This window comes from Ixodes scapularis, unplaced genomic scaffold (genome assembly GCF_016920785.2).
Source record: "Ixodes scapularis isolate PalLabHiFi unplaced genomic scaffold, ASM1692078v2 PGA_scaffold3__209_contigs__length_174095766, whole genome shotgun sequence".
Lineage (NCBI taxonomy): Eukaryota > Metazoa > Arthropoda > Arachnida > Ixodida > Ixodidae > Ixodes > Ixodes scapularis.
The window spans coordinates 55,830,697-55,837,326 of record NW_024609868.1 but is presented as its reverse complement, the minus strand read 5'-3'; the positions used below and the strand labels follow the sequence as shown (position 1 = coordinate 55,837,326).

The following is a 6,630-nucleotide window of genomic DNA, read 5'->3' as shown; positions in this document are numbered from 1 at the left end:
TTTTCCCGCGCCAGGCGGGCCTTAGACCGGTGATGTCCGTGCGTAGCGGTCCAGCGTCCACGCCTTCGCCGAAGAGGGTCCCCAGTAGTACCTGGAGCAGGAATATGCGTGAGCGTTCCATTCCGGATGCAGTGTCGTGCCCGTGGACGCTTTGGCGAAAACGTCGGCGAGAAGTCCGGCGGTCGTTATTGGCCAACGGCGCATTTGACCTTGGCGCCGGCCAATCAAAGCTGTCGGATTTCTGGCCGACATTTTCGCCAAGTGTCCAGATTAGGACCCCTGGACGACGTGCAGTCCCAATATGTTTTGCCTCATTCACCTCACAGCTCGGGCCTCGAGCCATCAGACTTTTGGCTGTTTTCCGAGGTAAAGGAACACCTGAAGGGTACACGGTTTGCGTCCGACGACGAGGTTACCGCCAGTGCGCCGTTGGTGTCGTCAAAGGCCGCCCTCAATCATGTACGGCGGCATGGGGAGAGGAGTGCACCGGTAACGGAAGTGCATCGCCGACGGTGGTGACTATATTAAAAAGTTACGTGCTCCTGGGAAGGAGGAGGTTCCAGACCTTCATTTAAATATAACATCTTCTAATTCCACAACGAAATAAAAAAATTACACTCTAGGAGAAAAAACTTATTAATCACCCCTCGTGTAATGAAAAAAAAAAAATAGGCACATATGAAATAAAAAAATGAAGTCATATGACAACAGTTCAGATGCGTTACTTGATACTTGCATCGAGGAGTTTTGTCTTTTTTAAAAATATTATACCACTTTACATATACGCCTCATCTTCGGTTTACATAAATGTCTAATTGATATTGCACTTTAGCTTTTTCTTTTTTCTGCGTAAAAACTCCCGCGTTTTTGTGGAGTGTAATTGCGTGACTGTTCACTCGGTGGCTATGTTATGCGTGAATAAACTAAAATGCGTTGCTTACTTGCTTGGTTCCTCAGCCGCTGAAAGGGAAACAAAATACTGTTCGCCCCAGCAACAAACCTAGGTGGCACTGCGTGGACCCACTGGCGATGACGTTTCAGGGGATACGATGAGGTCTTTTCTTCTACGTGGCACTGGCATGGCTGTTTTATTCTGAGGCACTCGATTGCTCTATGCTACGTTACGAAGCGGATCTGTGAAACACGGAAATGTGCCTGTATATTCCTTGATAGGCGCTCACTTATAGATTTGCGGTCCATTATTACTGCGTTCTCATCTGGACTCAGGTACGCTCAGAATGAATTCTTCGTTACAGGGTGGCAAATAAAAATCGAGATGATTTCAATCCTGATTTACATCATGAATTAAGTCGGACCAGTTTATTGATTTAAGTCAAACGTTTCCCGCAAAGATAATCCCGAAAATATTTTTGAACTGATTTGTCATCATTTGATGCTTTCTGTGTACATTTTTTTTTTTGTATTTGTGTCAAAGATTTATCGAGCGAGGGAGATTTATATCAAGCTGAACTGGAGCAAAAATCAGTGCTGATCTGAGCAAATTGGAGCGTCGAGCTTTCCTTACACCTTCTTCAGGTACGCAGCGTCCAATTGCAAGCTAATGAGCGAAATAAAAAGTAAATAAAACTTTATAACAAGCTAAAAAATCAAGTTTTTTTTTCTTAGTATAGCTGCGTTTACATCAATAGAAAGTTTCCAATTAAACTGTACTTTAGGTTATATGGGTGAAGTAATGGCAGCTCTACAGGAGCATAAGGGAGAGATTGGAGTTCTGCAGGGAGAAGCCACATCTTTTAAAAATGACCTCCAGCTCCACCAAAAGCGCCTTGACGACTTAGAAGATAGGAGTAGACGCCGCAACCTTGTGATCTTCGGGTTCCATGAGCCCGACCGTGAAAACACCTAAACGTTAAGAAGTTAGATAATCGAGGACTTGATAGGACAGAAGCGTGGAGTGGCTCTTAGCTCGGTGGAAACAGTCCACAGAATAGGAAAAAACACAACAAAAAAACAAGACAAACCGCGGCCTTTGATCATAAATTTTGTTGACTATAACGAAAAACTGAAGGTACTAAAAAATTGTAATAAATTCAAAGGAACTGCAATCTCAGTCTACCATGACTTTTGCAAAAGTACTCTGAAAAAAAGGAGCAAGCTTTGGTCCAAATCTGGTGAGTTCAAATCTAGAGGACGTAAAGTAGTACTAGACTATCATAAACGACGAGTTGATGACGAACTTTATGAATGGGACGAGCAGAATGACTGACTAAAGCGCATCCGGTCTCAAAATCGTCGGAACGATGTCGATTAACGTGAATTGAAGCAGTTACGTTTTTTTACTATTAAATGGCCGAAGTATCGTCAATAAAGTTCACGAGCTCGAAGAAATTGTACTTACGTACAACCCGCAGATAATAGCAATCACAGAAACATGGTTATCAGCAGATATTTTTGAAGTTACTTCCCCCACTCACAAGATAATCAGACGTGATCGTGGCACTCGAGGAGGAGGAGCTGACTTGATAATGAAAAAGGAACTCTCATGCGTTATCTTAAACAAAATAACTGACAATGAAAGTATATGTTGCCAAATCGACTATCATGGGTTTTCAGCTCTCGTAGGTGTTGTCTATCGGCCCCTATCTTCCCCCGAGTCATTTCTAGAGAACATTCAATTTCATATGCAACAAATATACAAACCTAATATTAAAACTATACTGGCGAGCGATTTTAATCTTCCGTCAATTAACTGGTCGACTTTACAGCCTGGCTCAACTGAGGTAAACAATTGCAACTCACTACTCGAATTGATGCTCAATTTTAATCTAACCCAGCTTGTTACTGAAGGTACTCGCATTTCCCAAAATAGCAATAACACACTGGACCTCATTTTTGTTGGAAACTTTCCAAAAGGACGCTGACGTCAGCGTTCGCGATGGAATTCCTTGACCACAAGCTTGTTCACCTTACGAGCAATTTTTGCCCAGTAATAAAAGGTCGCGATAGTAAATGTGTCTAACTTTGTTGCTGCAGGTGATGAAGCTATTATAGATATTTCTGATTTGGACTTCGGGGACTTTGAAACGGAGGGTGACATTTAAACATTATGGAATAGTTTCAAATATATTACTGCAAAGTGCCTTCACAAATATGTACCAAAAATAGTAAAAAAGAAACATCAGAACGCCTGGTTAACAAGAGATATAATACATCTTAGAAGTCAATTATCTAGGAAACGGAAAGCAAATTGTAAAAATGCTGATATCATATCTTTCCTCACAGTGACGCTGAAACAAAAAAATAAAGAAAGCGCGATTATATATATACATTTTTAAAACAACGTCGGTAAACTTTATGAAAGAAGCGCCCCAAAAGTTTTTGGGATACTTGTCGGGCAACAGAAAATCTATTCAACAACTCTATGTTGATGGAAATGCAATTACCGACTCCTCCACAATTGCTGAGTTTAACAGCACCTTTCATGGTGTTTTTAGTCCGTGATGCACTTCTGAATAAACTATTGAATCAGTACCTCTTTTCCCAATAATAGAAGATATAGACTTAAAAGTCATTGGCATACGTAATCTTCTTTTAAATCTTGATGCAAAGAAATCCTGTGGTCCTGATGGCATACCGAATTCTTTTCTGAAACGTTACGCAGAAATGATTTCACAATATTTAGATGCCATGTTCAAAACCTCTTTAGATCAGGGATGTCTTCCACCCGACTGGCTTAGTGGAAAAGTTGTACCAGTACATAAGAATGGGAGCAAACTGCTTGCTGAAAATTACAGACCAATATCATTAATTAGCACCGGTTGTAAATTGCTAGAGCATGTCACTGCCAGTCACATAAGCTTTTTTTTTTTTTTAGATACCCATAACATATTAGTCAACTTTCAACGTGGATTAAGAAACAAAACTTTTTCTACCACTACTCAACTACTTTCAATAGTGCGCGATTTCGGCCATCCGATTTATAACAGAGAACAAATTGATGCAATATTTTTGGACTTATCCAAGGCCTTCGACAGGGTCCCGCATCACCGACTACTAATAAAATTGCAGCGGGTCGGAATCGATCCTCGTCTTTTGACATGGATCGCTGCTTATTTGGAAAATAGAGTACAATTTGTTGAAATCAACGGATGTCAATCAGTACATTTTGACGTGCTGTCTGGCGTACCGCAAGAGTCGGTTTTATGATTACTCTTATTTTTAATTTATGCCAACAACATAGCCGACAATCTTGACACAAGTGTGACTGTGAAAATGTTTGCTTATGACTACGTTGTTTATAAAACTGTCAGAAACACGTTCGATCAAGTATCGCTTAACTAAAACTTTTGCACAGTTACTGAATGGTGAGAGAGGTGGCAAGTGGTTATTAATTACTCTACGACATCCGCTTTCGCAGTAACATACGAGAAATACCCTCTTAGCTTTGCCTACCACGTAAGAGACAAATGCATCCAAACTGTAAACGAGGTAAAGTATCTGGGCCTAAATATTAATTCAAAATTAAATTGGGAAACTCATATAGATAATATAACTGCAAAGGCTTACAAAAAGTTGTGTTATCTAAGACGGAAGCTGGGACCATGTGACTCGTCGTTAAAACTTTCGGTGTATAAACGCTTAATTCGGCCAGTGCTGTAATATGCGCCCATTGTGTAGGACCCGTACTTAAAGATATTGAAAAAGTTGAGAGAATTCAGCGCCTCAGCGCGCGATTTATTTATCTCCCAGTTTTCAGAGGGGAAGGGAGGGAGAGGGGCAGCGCAATCCCCCCCCCCCCCCTCCCCCCCCCCAGACGTCAGTAGAGCACACAGGTTTTACTCTACTGACGTCTAACCCTTGGTTAGCTAAGTTGGTAGAGCGCTCCGTTGGAAATGGAGAGGTCCCGGGTCCGATTCCCGGACCAGGCGGATTTTTATGGTCGCGCACCAGTCACCTAGCTGTGTTTCGAAATTTGTGCTTGTCCTTTGTTCCTCTTGTTCCCCTTCTCCAGGGATTATTTTCGTTATTCTTGACCAGCTCGCTTGCACATTTGCATTTAATTGCATTATAATAATAGATGTTTATGTCATCCGAAAGGACATCGAGATTGCCGGTCATACAGTATGTTAGGATGATTGTACCCTGAAAAAAAAAAATAGGAAAGAAAATGACTGCTCAGTATCTTTTAGAAACAAGACATGGTCGCTTGGCTTTATTCACCGGCAGTGATTTGCACGATGTCACTATAACGACTAAACAGTAAGGGCAACGTAAAACAATGCAGCAGCCTAAAAAAAAGATGTCTGTCTCTGGCATTTTTTAAAGACGTTCTAAATGCACATCCTTTGAACGCCCTCGGTCACATTCGGCCGAAACCACGGTCTGTCTGAACACTATTCCGAGCGCATTCTCCATGACCTTGCGCTTGAACTTCCGGTCGGCCGCTGTTTAATGGCGACGGGCTTCCTGGCTACATGGGACTTGCGCTCTCAGTTTGTAGCCGCGTGCTTCGCTCCTCCCTCGTTACCTTGCTGCGCCCGCCGTTCTCGCTTCTGCACCGCTTGGGTGGTAGACAAAACCGGCAGGCAAGAGCTTTCGTGGTACCTGTAGTCCGCTTTCTGCTACCGACTGCACGCTGTGGAAGGTTCTCGCTCCAAGAAAGACTCCGTCGAGGTTACATTTCAGCCTGGCCGGGACACGAAAGCTCTAGTAGCTGGCCCTGTATGCGTTAAAAAAAGTCTCAACCCTTTCGCGTGCATAGGGCTGTTACCTAACTCTGACAATCGAGAGTAGAAAAACGAGATATAGAGAGAGAGCGAGAAAGAAAGAGAGAGAGAGGTGTGATATTTGATCGATGACCTGATTTTTCCTTAGTTCAGTGTGCAAACAAACCATTCAATCAACTTTGAGACTTCTGTGTGACTTCGGTTCCGGGAAATCTTCTTTACATTCCGTGCTATTTATCCGGATCCCCTCCATTACATCACCTCTTTATTTTGACACTGTGTAGCTCGAGGACAAACGTCGGCCTCCATACCCCCCGTTGGACTGCTGCGGAAACACTGTGCAACAGAATTTCCGGTTACTCATCAAATATCTTTCCGGGTGTTCTTGTTGTAACTTCAAACGTTAACGTCTGCAGATCAAACAGAGCACGACCTCTTTTCCGCGGGAACCTCAGGCACCACCGACTGCGCTAAGCGCGTGAAAGCTAACTACCGTAGGGATTATCGATAGTTGGCCGAAGCTAGAGATGCGTGCACTTCGTAGCGACACGACGGATGTAGTCGCGCTTCCGTGTCGTTCCGGCCGTGGCCCACATTGTATTCCGCTTCCAAGAAGCAATCGACGATGTGTTCCTTGACTCTCGATCGGGTCAATCGACGGGGGACGCGCGTCGCATTTCAATTCGGGGTCGTCTCGAGGTCTTTCCCGTTCACTTCTTTCTCGCCAATGATGTTTCGAAATCTTAGTTTTTCTTGTACAGGAAGGGGTTGAACTGCAAATCTGTGTCGCTTCCTCGAATTTCGGGGCAACTCTAGGCGCAAGAAAATCGATTCGGTCTGTGTGCTACGTGCTTGACGCTTCCGCTGCGGGTTGCTTTTTATTTTAAAGAAAAAAGAAAAGAAGACTATTTTCGGCGAACCTTGTTGCGCTGTTACAGAAATA

At 43.2% G+C, this 6,630-nt stretch overlaps 1 pseudogene; it reads left to right on the top strand.

Annotated features, from left to right (window-relative positions):
* The first annotated feature begins 1,681 nt into the window (after positions 1–1,681).
* On the top strand, positions 1,682–2,272 carry LOC115320821 (annotated as a pseudogene).
* The last annotated feature ends 4,358 nt before the right edge of the window (positions 2,273–6,630 follow it).